The 17,504-nt window shown below is 46.2% G+C and overlaps 1 long non-coding RNA gene across 1 annotated transcript; it reads left to right on the plus strand.

The window, feature by feature from the left end:
* Nucleotides 1-5,289: 5,289 nt before the first annotated feature.
* On the plus strand, nt 5,290-8,737 carry LOC134809149 (uncharacterized). Its single transcript, XR_010154130.1, has 2 exons — nt 5,290-6,251; nt 8,464-8,737. It is a non-coding gene; the product is annotated as an uncharacterized LOC134809149 (long non-coding RNA).
* Nucleotides 8,738-17,504: the final 8,767 nt, after the last annotated feature.

Genomic DNA, 17,504 nt, shown 5'->3' on the forward strand with positions numbered 1-17,504 from the left:
CGGCCGCCGTCTGCGTCAGGAGGCTATAACTATTTTCTTACAGCTATAAAGGTCACAAACATGACCGAGCTGATCCCCATCTCGAGGCCTGACTGACACAAACATTGTTATGACTGAAACATTTTTCTTATCAGGTTATTCTTAACGGAGATGCCCACTTGGGACCTGTTTAGTCTTTATTGTTTTAAATAGCCTGGGCTGAAGCATAAGGGAATTAGTCTTTGGTTTGGTGACCTTGAAAATTTGATCTAGAAGGAGGATGAGGTGCTGGCTCCTTCTCAGATAGCATCGTTTTACCAGTGCTCACCATGTCGGTCACGTGCACCAGCTTGCCAGTGGCTCCTTCGGCCTGGTGCCTCCTTCCCTTCCTGCGACACTGCTCCCCGAGCTGCAGGCTCCCTAGCCTCAGCCTTCCTTATGAACACTCAGCTCTGGCCCACTTGAGGAGGAGATCTTCCCTGAGATGTAAAAGTGACCTGCTCCTTCTCATCCAAACTGCACAAAGTAACTGCTTTCTAAAATACTCCCCTTCCCCAGACACGATTTCTATCACAATCCCATGTTCTAGATCTTTCCTATCTGCTTTCTTGTTGATGTGTTTGCCTGTCGGTTGTTTGTTCCCCCTTAGCATGCAGACCCCAGGAAAGCAGGGCCCTGTCTGTCTTGCTCTCCATTTTCCTACAGAGCTTTGAGCAGTGTCTGGAACTCATCTGCTGCAAGGATGTAGAAAGTCCAAATGCCGCACACACGTCTGAGTCTTGAGTTCCTGCTGTGACCTGGAGCCAGGGCACTGCTGGTGTTTCTGACCTTGTGACAGACACAGCACATATAACTCCCTAACCTCAGTCTCCTCAGTCATCATCCCCATGAGAGCGTTCGGCTCGCATGGACTCCATGGCACTGGGCATTCCAGGACCTCATGCACAGGCACGAGGCGGAGGGCTCTGGGCTCCGTGGTTAATGTGTACCAACGTACTTTTTATCTATAGCTGGCTTTGGCACCCTAGGCCTGCTTTCTTCCCAAGACTTTCCCCTGGCCTCTTTCCAGCAATCTGTCCGGGAGTTATAGACTAAGCTACCCTTCGGCAATTAGACTGGACTTTAGTCGTTTTTGAAAGATGAATTTAGAGGTAATTTTCTAATTACTAGCAGTTGTCAAATAAACTGAGACAAAAGACTGCTGAGTCTTTGCCTGGGCAGAAATGAGTCCTGGCTACAGCAGGAGCTGGTCCTGTGCCTTGGTGATGAATGCAGGGAGACAAGCAGCTTAGAAACCAATTAACTTTCTGCTTCTTTTGCTAATGTGGGGACAGTGCGGGGAAGAGTTTGGCTGCTTGAGAATGGAGTTCAAACAGGGCCAGCTGTGGAAGTTAAGCTAGCAGAACTGATGAAAGGAACACGCTTCAAGGACGTCTGCGTTCTTAGCAATATCAAAATGTTCATCTTCATTTGATGGAACACTTCTGAGTCTGAATTGTCAGTACAAACGTTAAAGATGTAATAGCTATTGACGCCTATTCTAGATAATAATGCCTAAAGATATCACTGGGACATTTTTTCATGGGAACTTTCAACTGTAAGTGAAAGTTTTCCTTTCAGTTGCTATCTGCAAAAATGTCAAACTTATACACAGTAATATTTATAAGGTGGCTTTTGTGTTTTCTTCTGCAATTGTGTGACATTTTGCTTGGTTAAGTGTTGCATCTTGTCATGGTTTGATGTCACGTGGCAACCAATGTCACAGAAGGCCTGGGGGTCACCTGGGAGCTGTTGCTTGGGCTTGGGGTCTGGTTTGCAGACTTGGAGGCCAGGAACCTGGTGCTGTCAGGACCCTATGGCAGAGCCAGACAGACTCAGAAGCACTAGTGTATCAATCAGGGGGCCAATGTCTTAGTTCACATCAAAAGCACCACTTTTCTGGGGAGACAGACCCCAAATCTGCCACCCAAGTTGCCCCACTCCTTGCAGCTACTGTTAGAGACAGTCATGACAGGTTAGAGACAGTCATGACAGGTTAGAGACAGCCATGCTGGGGTGGAAAGGTAGAGCTGGTATAGAAGACTTGTCCCAGTTCCGCTAATGACCTTGGAGAAGCCTCAACCTTCCTGAGCCTCAGTTTCCTCATGTGTAAAATGGTGATCCAGTACTCCTATGACAGGACTTGTTGGAAAGCTAAAAGGAGAACACATATGTGAACTGCTGGGTCCAGGAGTAAGCACTGAATCATTTAATTGGGACAGGCAGATGCAGAGTACAGACTGGAGCCAGTGTGTGGATTCCTGATCCAGTCGCATGGCCTGAAATAAACTCCTGTATATTTCTAAGATTTGGGATCTACAAACTAAATTGGGATCAGAATGTTATCTACTTCATAGGCTCGTCGCTGTTGTTGTATCAAATAAGATACTCTATAGAAAGCACATAGCATGATGATCATGGTACCCAGACACAGTAAGGGCTCAAATGAATGGGAGCTCTCATTGTTATTGGGAAGATTAATAGTTCTGATGGTAGAATAGTAGCAGCTGTTGTGGCACCACCAGCAACAAATACAAGCAGCCAGGAGGTGCAGGTCATTCGGCGACTATAAAATCGGAACAGAGGCGAACTGTGTAGAAGGCTTCTCAGCCCTGGCACTACTGATGTTTGGGGCTAGACAGATTGCTCTCATGCACTGTAGGGTGTTTAGAAGCATCTCTGGCCTCTACTCGCTAGGTGCCAATAGCACCACCCAGTTGTGACAACCAAAGACGTCTCTGGACACTGCCATTGTCTCTGGGCTGGGGGCAGAATCATCCCAGCTGAGAATGTCTAGGGGAATATGTCACCGAGATGACGGGGAAGCCTGTGGTCCTCCAAAACATGCCCCAGTGCCTGCACCTGTACACACTCCTACCTGCCCAATGCTTTGCTTCAGTTCTCTTTCCTAGATTTAGTCCATTAGATGACAAAGACTGAGTGGCCACTATGAACAAGCACCTGGGCATAATCTGTGGGAGAACAAAGTTTGGCCTCTGCCCTCCGGGACACCCCACAGACCTTTTCCCTTCACCCCCTTCTTTAGCACTGCCCTTCCTTATGTGAGGCACAATGCTGTTGACTAGATCACAGCTGTCTGAACGACACTGCTGTCTGTGGGAAGCCACCGCTCAGCCGTTCTCTGAAGGCAGAACTTCTCTGCAGTGTATTATTTAATACTTCTTCCAAGAGCGTGCCTTTTTCCTTGTGCAAATGCTCACGATATTTATTAGCATGAAAACCTTGGGGGAATGCATTAACCAACCTGGACCTCAAGTTCCTTTGCAAAATGGGGATAATGACACGCTCCCTTCAGCAGTGCTTGCAAGTGGATTCATTGAGATTCTGTAGGCTCCTACCCCTGTTCTCTCCCTTCCGATGATAACTTTATTCTAAATTGCAGAGGCACCTCACCATGCATGGCCTCTTGGTATTTACCGTAAGAGTTTTTAAGGACGGAAGTTAATGTAATGTGTCTAAACTTAAGTTTTTTGAGGATCCTGTTCTCCCTATGCCTGTATTTATCTACATTACTATCCAATTGAAAATGTTAACTTCTTTACCAACATACCTGAGTGGTTTGCAGATCTCTGTATCATGACCAGAATAGCCCATCCCCTTGTAATTTGGACTAATGTCTGAGAAGGCCTGCATGAGTAAAAGTTCAAATTATTTTCCAGTTAAAAAGGAGAAATTTTATGACTTTCAAACCCAGCAAGAATGGGGCTAGGAAACTATGACAAAAAAAAATCTTTAGGGAAACAGTAAGTAAACAGATGAGAATGATTCAGGACTCTGTTTTGTAAGCTCTGTATTGATGACTGTCTTTATGGCCATATACAATACCCACTGAGAAATGCTCATTTATAACTCCCGCCATGCTTACCATGTTTCAAAACAACTTATTGTTTTAAGTAGCTTCAACAGTCACCCGAAATCCTATTGACACTGTTAATTTGCTTAGCAAAGACTTTCTTTAAGATCTTAAAAGGTAAACTTTCACCCAGCCTCTGTCAGAATCACTATGGATTAGAGTTATCCAGAATTAAGAAGGTATAGTTAGCTCACTTCCATTCTATTGAACTTACTCAAAATGTCAGAACATTCTACATTTCTGACATATACAATGTTCATATGATGACAGTTTTTATAGATGCCTCACATCATTTAATTCCAGGCACCCCATTTTAATTGTGTCCTGTTTTATCTGTTGATTTTTTAATTGGCAAATAAATAATTTTAAAAGGAAATTTTAATTCATTTTCACATACGCTGGCTCTACTGGAGAGCTCATAGGGCCAGACAGCAACAGACCCAGCCAGATTTGAATTTTTATCTAAATTCTCAATCTGAACCTCACGCTTATAAATAAATGTGACTGCTGGAAAGAGTTTGAGTGTTGGAGTCAAGAGACCAGGCTCTAGTTCTTGGGCAAGTCTCCTAACCTCCTAGAGCCTCAGTTTCCTTGTCTAAATAGTAGGCAGTTCAATGGGGAGATTCTCGGCTGCCTTTCCAGCTCTTAGTACCCTGTGATTCCAAGATTCTCTTCTGGTCATTTTTCTTCCCAGCATCTATCCAGAAAACCCCACTCTGACATCTACTTTCCAGTATTTACATGAAAAGAACTTATTTTGTTCTATAACTTGGGATGTTTACTGTATTGGGATTTCTTTGAGTGGGACATCCTTAATGCAGGACGTTCCTAATTATTCTTAAACTGTCCTGTACGATCCTAAAAGTACCCTGAAACTCCATGTATGGACTGCCTGAATTGTGAACATTAACCCACATTTATATAATCGCTTGGTTATGCAATCAGGCAATGAAGTTCAGGTTAAAAAGAGGAGTGTCTTGACTTTTGTCTTGGGTCCAGGATCCGCCCTTGGGACCCATTTATCACCTCATTTCCCTTCTTAACTCCTGTTTATCTCTCCGGTTCCTATTCAAAGGAACAGGAAAACACGCAGTACAGCACTCCATTTGATTACATTGATAGCTCTGAGTGAAAAACAAGGCTGTCCACTTGGAGCTGCGATAAGTCTTTTTTTCTGTGCTATGAGGACACTAGGTGCGAACAGATACTGACATCGAAAAGTAGAGGGTTGAGGAGGGGGGTAAGGAGGAAGGAAAGAATGGCAAAGGAGTTATGTTGCAGTCAGTAAAGGTTAGAAATGAATCACAAGATCGGGGTAGGAAACCAAGTAATAAAATAAGTGCATAATAGTGGGTTGCCAGGCAGACAGTGGGCTAATACCGAAGTGACAATGGCAGTGCAGCAGGGAGGCTGAGCAACAGAAAGGAGTGGGCGAGATGGAAAAATAAAGAGAGAATAATAAAAGCCAACACAGAGGGGGAGAGCAGAGGAGTCTGTCACTTTGTCTTAGGAGAAATTAAGAAGCCAGACAAATTATAAGTGTACTTTCATTTGGAAACATGATCAGACAGTCTGAGATGGGTGCTCCTGGATGAGGTGATCATGGCTTGTAGGGACCTGTGAGTGGCTCGCTCTGACCTGGCATGGGAAGGGCCAGGACTTGCCAACGTTTGCAGGTGGCAATGAAGTGCAAGACTGAGGGAATGCAAGGGGGCTCATTGGATCTCTTTGATTCTTCTGTTCAGAAAGAAAAGAGTGGAAGAAGATGGCTAACATTCTTAAGGGCCCAGGGCCAATGTGGGTGTTCCCATTGAATTCTCACCAGGGCCCTATGCAGTAGGTGCTGGTTTTATCCCTCTAGTTCAGATGAGAAAACTGAGGCCAGGAGCTTGTTCAAGATCACATGAGCAGCAAGGACTCTTGTTTCTGACCTCTCTGCCACCTGCCTGCCCAGGCTGCCTGCTGAAGCCACTGCATCACCGTGAATGTGCATCTCCCACGAGGGCTGGTGTGTGGTTAACAGCCACAGGGAGGCGTTTTCAGGGCCCATCTGGGGTTGGAAGACATTGCTTTCCTTTGTCCTGACACCAAAAAGGAAACCGGCATGGCCACTCTGAACATTTTGTCTTCTTTGGCATTTGGTTGCCTTTTTTCCCTCCTCCATTGGCAATGGATCTATCAGGTTCTCAGTCAAAATGCCGCATTGCCCAAGCACAAATGTGACCCTCGGTGTGTCGTGGGAACACATTGCACAGAGAACTCCACCACACTCAAACGCTGGCAGTGCCTTGCCAGCCCTGGTGGACTTGAAGTTTTGATGAGCTTTAAGTTCGTGGAGCAGCTTAGCTCTGGGATCGTGGTAAGAGTGGGATCTAGAGAGATGGGAGTTCCTCCTGCAAATGTGCTCTTGAGCCTATTTTGAGGTCACTAACCATGCTCAGCCACAGTGGCCTCTGCAGGTTGAGGAGGGATTCGCTGTCCTTCCAGAAGCTTCTCTCTAGTTTCAAATGTCATACCCAGATGAAGAAAGGAATGCTTCCTTTGAAATTGATGCCATCCTCAGAGCCACCACACTGAGTGCGGGCCTCTTGCACCCCCATGCAGGGTCCTGCTTTGCTCTTCCTGTCTTCCCTGCTGCAAGACCTCAGGGAATGCCCATGGACTGGGCACTTCCTGAGCAGGTTTTCACTAAAAGAAACACTCAGCAAAACAAAGAAAGTTCCTAGAGTACCGTCCAGGCCTAGCTAATGTTTCATGAGGACAATAGAAGGCATCATTTGTTTTCAGAGCATAATTTTATTATATCTTAATGCAAGAAAAGGTAAGATAAATTTCCTATTATTTTAAAATAACCGTGTCATTGTTATAATACCATACTATGATAATAACCATTTTACTGAAAATGAAGAATATGTAATTGCCTTTCTTATATATTAGCATGTTATGATTTGCTACCACAAGTGTTGTTTTTCTTTTCTTAATTAATTTTTATACTTTCAGTATTGAAAAACTTTTCAGCATCTTCTAAATTGGCTCATTCAGGCTTGCACTGTAGACCTTTTGCAACAAGCCTATAGTTCTGCCATTGTCTCTCTTTTCACATGGTAAATTGCCCTGAAAGGTTCAATGAATAAATGAATACATTAATTAACAATGCCCAGAAAAGGGTCTCATTAAAACAGTGTGTGTTTGGGATGCTTGGCTGGCATTTGGTGGATGGGGGCTGACTATCTTATGATGAAAGATGAACTTAAGCCCCCTGAACTCTCTCCTATGACTCACAAGAGTTTTTACTGGCATGGTTATGTAAACGAGCAGAGCATGAGGGAAATTATTGTTTAATTTCAAAAACATAACTGAATCATGAATACAAAGTGTGCTCTTGCTTCATGCTTTGATGTCTAAGGTGACTCACCGCATGGTACTGCCCTTGAAAGGAGATGGAGCTTGGAGCAGGTTTGCCTGCCCGAGGGAGGTCATCCCATGTGCCAGGAGGATGCAAAGTACCTCTTGTGGGCAGGGTTCACCTTCAGTGCCCTCCTCCGAGACTAAAGGTGCAGAGACGCCCCGCAGGGCAGGACTGTGACATGGCCTGTCCAGCATTCTGCACTACGTGAAGAATTTGCTACCCACCACATACCTGTAGCACTCCCCTAACTCTGTGGCAACCCCCCAGACTCCCGCATATTTCCAAAGGCAGCCCCTTGCCAGGTGGTGATGAGGGTTCTGCCTCAGGTTGAGAACATGTTGAGAAAGTAAGGTTCTGCCAAGTTCTAAAGATGCCATGTGCACAGGCTTCGAAGTGCCCATTTGTCTCTCTTGGATTAACTTGTAATCAATCTAATTTAGTGCTGTTTTTAAATCTAGCAAGACACATTTGTTTATTTTATTTTGTTTTCTAAATAAAGAATAATTGCAGAAAGAGGCTTGGGAGGTCTCAGGAAAATAGAGAGGTAAAGTGCTCCATGCAAATAAAACCCAGAACCTTCTCAATGATGTGTCTAGAGGCTGAAACAAGGTAGAGTAGTGCACAGAGGCGGAGCCTTGGCCAAGGTCTCCCGAGTGCATCGGGGAGACGCTTACGTCTACATGATCTTTCCAGGTGCCAGAGTTACTGACCTCCAGCTTTTCACATCCTGGGAGGAGATTGCTCTCAAAGGTACACTCATCTTAACCAAACTCAAGACAGCGATGTCTAGGACAAGAAAGCTGACATGCTGATCTGTGCTCAAACCAGAGTTGAGCTGGCTCCAAGAGCGTCTGGTCTCCAGGATCTGCACGGCCTTTGGAAACCAAAGCTCAATCCCAGGGGCTCAGGGCCAGAGAATCAAGCAAACATGCTGGTTACAGAAACTGAAATTATTCGCTCATTCGACAAATATTAGTCAGCACCTACTCTGGTCTAGCGACTGTTTTCAGAGCTGTGACCAAGACAGACAACGTCTTTGTCGAGCATGGAGATTATGTTCTAGTTAGTCGTAGATTCTGGGATTGAACCCCTAGACAAGTGAAGAAGGCAACGTCAAATAGTAACTGTCAGAAAGGAAACATAACAGGGGCATGTGTTGCAGGAGCTGGGAAAGGCTGAGACCCGGATGACACGAAGGCCCGTCCATGTGCAGGCCAGGAAGGGTGCTCCATGCAGAAGCACAGCAGGTGCAAAGGCCCTGAACTGGAGATGAGGGTGGCTCAAGGATGCGATCAAGTTCAACTCACAAAGGGGAAGCCGATTGTGAAGTTCAAAGGAGATCCTTATAGCTTCCAAGGCTGGACCACGGTCTGAGACAGAGGAGAGAATCAGCAGACGGAACAGGTCAATAAAGCAATGCACTGGAATGTTCAGGATTCCTCTGGTTGTTCTATGTGATTTCCCATGGCTGTCTCACCCCTCAAAGCTGTTGGCAAGGTGCCCGGCCTGCGAACTGCACTCAGATACATGTTAACAAATGGTCACGGCACTGCAGAAAGAAGAATGGAGTGGAGTGGACAGCCCTGCAGTGGCTAAATGCTTTTGTTAGAATGCAAGTGTCTGTAGCCACAGATGATCAGCTTTCTCCCATCACCAAGATGGCCCGTGCAGGCCCTGGCTTCCCGGGGAGAGTTAGATTTCATCTCTGACTTAGACTTTTTTTTGTTAAGGAAAAACACATGTCACATAAAACTTTTTTTTGACATGACAATACCTGGAATAATTAGATACATAAAGAACAATGAGGGAGCTGCGCTTTCCTGAGTGTATTTTGAGCAGTTATTACCCACCATCAGTGCCTTTCAAATGTCACTTGTGGAGTGTTCGTCTGTTTGTCGTGAAGCACAAAACTTTTTCTCTATTCTTTCCCAAAGTAGTTGAGAGCATTTTAAATCTCTGTGTTGAACTATGGCAAGTCACTCCAAAATTAAAGTGCTCAAAACCTTTATTTTGAAAAGCCCGAACAGTGCCCATCAAAGCAGCACAGGGAACACTGTCTTTTCAGTACTCACCCAGCACATTCCTCTGGAAATGTCAGATATGCTCTCATTTAAATAATTTGACAGCTCACAAGAAGCCATCTGATGAGTATTGCATTCAATTGTTAAAAGTACAACAAAAAAAGTCAAGAAGTTTTTCTTCCAAAGAATTTATCATTAATAATTCACACAAGCTACTTTTTATGTGGTCGCCTACTGAATGCAATTATTTAATTTCTCTCTCTCCCTCTCCTTCTCTTTCTCTGCAAGTGGAGGCGGTGAAGACCCATTTTAATATAAAGGACACTCGGGAGTTTCACCTGAAATGAAAAAACAATGCATTAAGGCTGCTTAAGTAGGTTTCACACATGCAATATGCTTGCAGGAATGTCTAAACACAGAAGTGTTTGACACGTATAGAAAAATACATGTGTTTTTAAGACATACTTGACTCAAAGCACCTGAACATTTTATTTACCACCATGAGGCAGTGCACTGAATCCAGACCGGCCTGTTTTGTGGCTGCACACATTCCGTTTGGTTAAAGAAGCATTCAATGTACAGGGGTGGTTGTGCACCTCCTTAAACTTGTGTCCTGGACATTGAATTTGGCCGAATAGAAACGAACATGAGCCCCTGAAAGATGAGTTCATGGCCTGGGGATACAAATGCTGGGCTTTTTGTGGTTTGCAGTGTCTCAGGTTGAATGGATGTTGCAGGTCTAGGGGATGGATACTCAGGGACACAAGGGAGTCAGGGACTCCCTTACAGCTGTTCCCGCACCTGTCATTCATTTAGCTCTTTAGCCTCTACTACGTCTTCCTCTTCTACTACTTTCCATCTTTGGGTTAAAATGTGGAGAGATGACTTGAATGAGTAGCACTCGGGCCAGCCCTCCACATCATGAGTGGGCTTCAGCCACCCCAGGCTTCTGGGGAATGAGGTGGGGTACGGGAAGCAATTAAGAAATTGCTAGGCCAGGCGCGGTGGCTCTCACCTGTAATCCCAGCACTTTGGGAGGCCAAGACTGGTGAATCATGAGGTCAGGAGATCGAGACCATCCTGGCTAACACGGTGAAACCCCGTCTCTACTAAAAAATACAAAAAATTAGCTGGGCGTGGTGGTGGGCGCCTGCAGTCCCAGCTACTTGGGAGGCTGAGGCAGGAGAATGGCGTGAACCCAGGAGGCAGAGCTTGCAGTGAGCCCAGATCGCGCCACTGCACTCCAGCCTGGGCGACAGAGCGAGACTCTGTCTCAAAAAAAAAAAAGAAATTGCTTTGCTGACACAGCCCCCTTGTACAGAGCACCTTGTCTCTGAGGGAACAGCTGTCCTCTGTTGGGGAAAATCGGGCCCAGCCAGCCTGACTTGCTCTGCACATTTGGGATGTGGCTGGAGCCTCAGAATCCACTTGGGAGGGTGTGTACCGGCTGCCGTGTTTCCTTTTGGCAGGCTTAAATTAATTTCTTCAAATGTTCCCGTTTGTTAACAATGATTGATAGAGTGAAGATATTATTAATAAAAATTAGGTACCCAGCTAGGCAATGGACTTTTGTTCATGCCTCAGCACTCATCAAAGGGCAAATGAAAAAGGTGTTTTCAGCAGCATGCGATTGGAATGAGTCGGGCCAGGTGGAAAACGAATCTGGCCATTCATCAAAGCTGTCAGGACGGGTCTCTCACCAGAACTGTTTACCAGTGTTCACCATGAGCTTCCGAGTTCTGCTAATGGGAGCTTCGACTGTAACTCAGAGCACCTGGAAAATGACTTGGGTGACTTAGCGTACCTATGTTATTGAATTCACCTAAGTGTTGCGACTCTTGATGCTGACGCTTACGAGAATGCACAGTGGGACTTCCAGAAAAGTTAACAGTGCAGTTTAGAAAAATGCCTCCATGGGGGTGGGGGGCTTTGAGGAAGTCCAGGTGGCGTGGGACTGGGGAGGGGAAGAAGCAAGGAGCACAGCGGCGTCGGGAGTGAAAAATGAGCCACTTATTCCACACACATAATAACATCAATCTGATTCAAAAAAATGAGAGACAAGGGGAGTCGACAGGAAAGCATACAGAAAAAGTTAAAGAAAAACCCAAGGTGCTATCACCGTGACTGTCTGTCTAGAGATGTACTGGGGAGTGGGTGTGTTTACTGTCCGTACAACACTTGTGGTTCTCAGTCATTCGTAGCATTGTGCAGCCCACGGGTGAGGAGCTGGTCTTCCTGGCTGGGCCTGGGCAGCAGACATTTGCTGAGCACCTACTATGTGCCAGGCGTGGTTTGGGGCAATGAGGATGCTAAGAGGAGTGAGAACGCAGACTCCTAGAAGTTGGCGGCTCAGCTTGGACTGTCTTGTCCCCTCCATACTGAGCACTCCATAGGAGCCAATTGTTAAATAAATAAAAAAATTTGCACCCAAAAAGAACTATGATTTTTATTTCCCCCTTCTAGAATTTAGGAGTGTCTGCTCAGATGTGCCTGGCACTATGTTAAGTATGTTTATTTGGGTTCCCAAATCTAATCCTTGTAAGTAACTACCCTATAAAGCAGGTACCGTAATTATCCTCATTTTGCAAATGAGGAAACTGAGGAAGCATAGAGAGGGTATGCCTCGGCCTAGGGCTACACAGTCAAGATGTAAAAGGAAACACCTGCCTCCAGAACCCACACTGTTGGCCGCTACATGGCACTGCCTCCCCAAACCACCCCATGGGCCCTACAGATAAAAAATATTGAGCCAATCTGTACCTCTTCTAAAAAATGATTTTTTTTAACATAGAGATGGGGTCTTGCTATGTTGCCCAGGCTAGTCTTGAACTCCTGGACTCAAACGATCTTCCCACCTCAGCCTATCAAAATGTTGGCATTACAGGCATGAGCCACCACACTCGGCCCAATCCTTACTTCTGATGCTGTTACTGGCCAAGTGGGATCAACTGCTCAGTGAGGTTGATTAGACTGTATAGAAGTTAGTGTCCAAAAGCCCAGGGACCCCATTGCCTTCCAATTCATGAGCACTTGACTCTGGTACTTACAGAGAGAGCTCCAAAGGCCTGGGAGCTGAGGCCAGCCCCTGCAACAGACAGCCATGTCCTCACCCTGCTGGCCCTGCCATGTCAGCTCCCGATAGGCAGCGAGGGATTTGGAAAGAGGCCTCTTGCATCATTGCTTCCTTGTGCCAAGCCAGGGAAAGAAAACTTGTATAACCTAGGCCGGCTTTTGGCAGAAAATTGGAAGGTGGAAATCCATGGAAATGAAAGTTAAAGAATTACGGACCTTACCTTATACGAGAACGTGCAGGTGCCCCTGAACCCTGCTTCCCAGGTTCCTGTTTGAAACACCACCAACTTATTGAGAAGATGAGTCCTCCCTATCTGTGTTGGCTTGTGATTCTGTTATCCCATAGCAGATTTTTCATCTGCGTCACAATTTTGCTTTTTAAATATTGAAAACACCAAAATGTACATTTCTTTCCCCGTTACCATTGATCTTTCTAGGTTGCTTCTTCAAAGCAATGTAGGCTAGTTTTGGGAAGGACGCTTGTCAACTGGCACCTTTTTTCATCAGACTCTGTGGTCATTTTTCAGACAAATTGTGTTTTCTGTGTGCAGGAAGATGGACTTTACTTCTGCACCAGGCTATACGAACAGCAGTCCTGAGGGTGCTCAATTTCCACTATATTTCAACTTGGAAACATTTCAGGTTTCTATAGCTAAGACAGAGGCCCGCGACCCTGACAAGACATGCTGAGGCCGGACCCCCACCCTGGGTGATGTGTCCAATCGCCCAAGCCTTGACAAATGTGAATTATGCCCTCCTTGGTAGAGGAGCTGACAGGGAGACTCAGATTTACTGAATTTTTGGAATTGTCCCCAGCGTGGATCAGAAAAGACATTTTTGTTCCGCGCTGCACTATTACAGGCAAGGGGAACAATTTGCATAGTTACCAGGGAGCTCCGGGGAAGGGTAGCGTTCAGTTCTCAAGCAATTATCTTTATTTCCAATAGAGTTAACTGCACTGCAAAGTGGATCCATTTTCTCACTGCAAAATAAGCGCATTGGATTGTTTTTGTGGTAACTATGCAATTAGTTCTTCCTGCTCATGCCTTGCCTGGTGCTGCTGTCTTTTCTCCGTGAGTGTGTTTGAAATAGTATTCAGTGGCAAATTTGTTCTCACTCAGAGAATGGACTTGCTTACTCTGTAATACTTGAAATCAAGGGCACTGTGGATCCCCAGGGCCATGTCCATTTTAGGGAGGAGGAAACTGAAACCAAAGCCTAGTGAGCTGCCCAAAGGACACCTCGTTCCCAGCAGTGTCATGATGGAGCCATCTGTTTGTGTGCCAGATCTTCCGTCGGTCCTTCTGGAGTCTAACACAGATGGTGCACACATTTTGAAAGACTACATGTAGCCACCTAGTGCCCTCAACTCTAAAAGTCATAAGCAAACAAAGGTTGGGAAAAAATAGGAATGGGGAAAGATTTTAATAAAAATCTGGATATGCTCTATGACATGCAAACTGAAGGAGAGAACTAAGGCAGGCCTATAAAAAATGGGGGCAAGCCTGAGTTTTACACTGCGTTTCGTCTTATCCTCCTTAGTCATCCCTTTCCACCTAAGGTAGCTGTGGACTTAAATTACCCGCCAGCTTTCTTCAGTAGCCCATTTTCATATGCACGTGCTGCATAGGAGCAAAGACCTCCTGAGCTTCCAACAAGAAGGGCTGCTTAGCAGACACAGGGCCACCAGTCATCCAGCGTAGGTGAGAGGGGAGTAAGGCAGACATCAAACCCACCATGGGCTTCAGGATCTGCGGCAGGGAATGCGTACAGTGTGATAAAGGGACAGGACTTCCCCGGTGGCAATGACCTTAGAGCGTATCTCATCCAAGTCTGCACTGCCCAAGTGAGGAGAATGAGGCCTGGGCAGGTTTCTGGGGGAGGTGGGACTGGAACCAACCCAGGTCTCCTGAGTCTTGTTCCGTGTAAACTGACTATGGGATCTTGTCTTCATTAGGATGCTTTTAGCTGCAAACAACAAGGTCACCCAACTCCAAACAGCTTAAACGACAAGGGATGCTTCTATCTCACATTCTAAGAAGTCCCCAGAAGACTAGTGCCAGACACAGGAGAGTAGCTCTAGAATCTGCTTGTCCTGTCTCTGAGGGTGATTCTCCTATTATTGCCCTGGGCTGCAGCCTTCATGTAAGTGAATGGTCAGCATCACAGGGGGGTGACATCGCTCTCTGAAGGGCGAGATCCTTCCTGGGATGGAGGTGGCGTGCAATGTTGGGCTGTGGCACGTGCATGGTTTCTCATGGCTGGGGCGCCATTAGGCCTCCCCATAAACCTGACAGAGAAAGCTCCAAAGAAAATACGCCGGCTTTTACAGTCACTTTGCTGTGGGTCAGTGGTGATTGAAACAGGAAACACCCAGCCCTCCCAAAGGTTCTAACACCTGGATATTTAACATGTCTTCCAGGCACATGTTTGCAGCAAGAATCATGCTTTAATAACAGGCACCAAGCAAAGTGGTGTAAGTCTAGATACATTTTTATTTCCTTATTGTGGGAAAAAATACATGAACAAACAAAATCACAAAACTTCTGGGGAGAGAGTTTTTGAGGATATGAATTTTCTCTGCTGGGTACATTCAGCCCTGAGCTCACTGCCTTACGACAGCACAGGCCATGTAGCGAAGCGGGAATGATCAGGTTGAAGTCTGGGCAGGGTGATCGGTGTGTTAGGGACCTGCCTGCACCCTGAGTGGGCTTTGGATACCATCCTCCCACCACTTGTTCCCACATCTTCAAAATAAAAGACTGAACGATATAATCTTTTTAAACAATTGAGATGAAATTCACACAACAAAAAATTAACCATTTTCAGGTGCAAATTTAGTGGCATTTACTACATTGACAATGTTGTGTAATGCCCCTCTGTCTGGATCCAAAACATTTCTCCAGAGGAGATCCCCCAACCCATTGAGCTGGAGTGACGTCATCTTTTAAGGACCTTTTTAATTATATGATTCTATGGCATCAGAATAGGCACTTGACTCATTCAGCTCTGTAAAGACACCCTCCAGACTGCAAAGACATTGAGATAATCCCACAAACATGAAACTTCTAAATATTTGTCCCTAACAAACACAATTGAGGTGGGGTGGATGACCTGAATCGCCCTGGTGGATGACTTTGTGGCTGATCGTTACAGGGCTGACTGGTGTTTTCCTGCTGTCAGAAGCTTCATGATGGGGCCAGTCGGGTGCCCAGTGAGTAGTATCCCTGGCAACAGAGACCCAGGCAGATTTGCGTAAATACCTTTCGTCCCAGGACATGGGATTTACACTGTGTGTTTCTCGTCACCTTCAGGAAAACCACTGTCCCTTTTTTTCTTTGCCAGATAAGAGTCAGGCTTTCCTACAAATTCAGATTCCTGAACCAAGGGGCATTTTTGTGGTCATCCCTTTGGTGTTCCCGTCACTGCCGTTGGTGGCTGGGGTGAAGTGAGGAGGTTGTGGCTGTGTGTTTGAGAGCCTTAGCTTGGGAAAATGGTGTCTTTGCCGTCTCTGGTTCTCAACTCTTCAGCACAACTTGGTTGTGCTGTGTGGATTTTCAACATGTTCCAGCTGTGAAATTCCTTATACCACAAACATCCAATATGGAAGCCGGAAATGTACAACAGGTCAAATCAGAGATGCCATGGGTGAGGAGGGCTTAGAGCCCGTCTCCTACAGCCTTTCTCTCTCCTCTGTGAGGGGTGAGTGGAATCCCCCTAAATCCCTTAGAGCCCAGTTGGGAAAACACGGACCTTGACTTTACATGACCTCCAAGCACTGCTGTTGAGAGTGTGTGTGTGTGTTTTTTTTTTTTTTTTTTGAGATGGAGTCTCACTCTGTCACCCAGGCTGGAATGCAGTGGTGAGATCTCGGCTCACCACAACCTCTGCCTCCCGGGTTCCAGTGATTCTCCTGCCTCAGCCTCCTGAGTAGCTGGGATTACAGGCATGCGCCACCATGCCAGGCTAATTGTTTGTATTTTTAGTACAGATGGGGTTTCTCCGTGTTGGTCAGGCTGGTCTCAAACTCCTGACCTCAGGTGATCCGCCTGCCTCAGCCTCCCAAAGTCCTGGGATTACAGACGTGAGCCTCCGCACCCGGCCCAGAATTTCTGTTCTTTTATTGGCCTCCAGGTAACCAAGAAACACCAACATGTGTTGCAATCAGACTGTCCTCTGAATCCTCCACTGTGAGACCCCGCCAAAGTCATGGCTTTGTTTTCTGTTGTTCATCTGGAATGCAGCCATTCCCCACACCCACCTTCCCGGTCACACCTGCTGCATCTTGGCTGTCCCTGCCCGTGTTTTCTGCTGGCTTTGTCACTGCTCCATCCTGCATGGCATTCTACAGGCTCTTCAAAGTCCAGTTCACCCACTCTTCCAGAACCCTTCATGGTAGGCTGCTGGGAGAAATTGGGCTACAGTCCATCACAGGTGCAAAATGACACCTGAGAGGTGGCCCTGTCACTGACCACTTCTTCCCCAACACGTGCTCAGTAGACTAAGTGTGGTGGACAGGCACACCCTGGCCTGGGGGACCCAGAGGACTTGTGTTTGGAACTCCCCTTGCTTCCTTGGGTCTGCCATGACTGTCTGGCCCCCTCCTGCAGGGGCCATGTGTGAGCAGTTCGAGGAACGTTCTCACTAACTGCAAAGCACTGTACCAATGTCTTGATTACATTTTAGATAGCAGACAGTGGCCCTGGCTCTCCCACTGGAACTGTCTATGTGGCACTTGGCCATGTACAACTTCTTTAACTGGACCATCATGTGGGTCTGATGATAAACCAAATACTCTAACATCAGGGTGGGGTCTCCCCAACTCCATCTTAAGAAGTCTTTGAGGAAATTGTTTCTTATGCAAGATAGCTCCATAACTTGTGGGACCACGTGCAAAATAAAGACACAGGGCCCCTTGTTCAAAAAGGACAAAAAAAAAAAAACCCCGTGTTCCTTTCTCCCATGGTCTCTCTATCTGTTGTGGCATATTTTGCATTTGCTGTTTGATGTTGCGCTCCCTTGGGCAGGGGATGCTCATGGGAACCAGTGCAGACCCTCATGGGCGCACAACTCTGACCTGACTTCCCTGCGCTTGTGCTCAGACCCTTGT

The sequence above is a fragment of the Pan troglodytes genome, chromosome 21 (assembly GCF_028858775.2).
Source record: "Pan troglodytes isolate AG18354 chromosome 21, NHGRI_mPanTro3-v2.0_pri, whole genome shotgun sequence".
In the NCBI taxonomy this organism is placed as follows: domain Eukaryota; kingdom Metazoa; phylum Chordata; class Mammalia; order Primates; family Hominidae; genus Pan; species Pan troglodytes.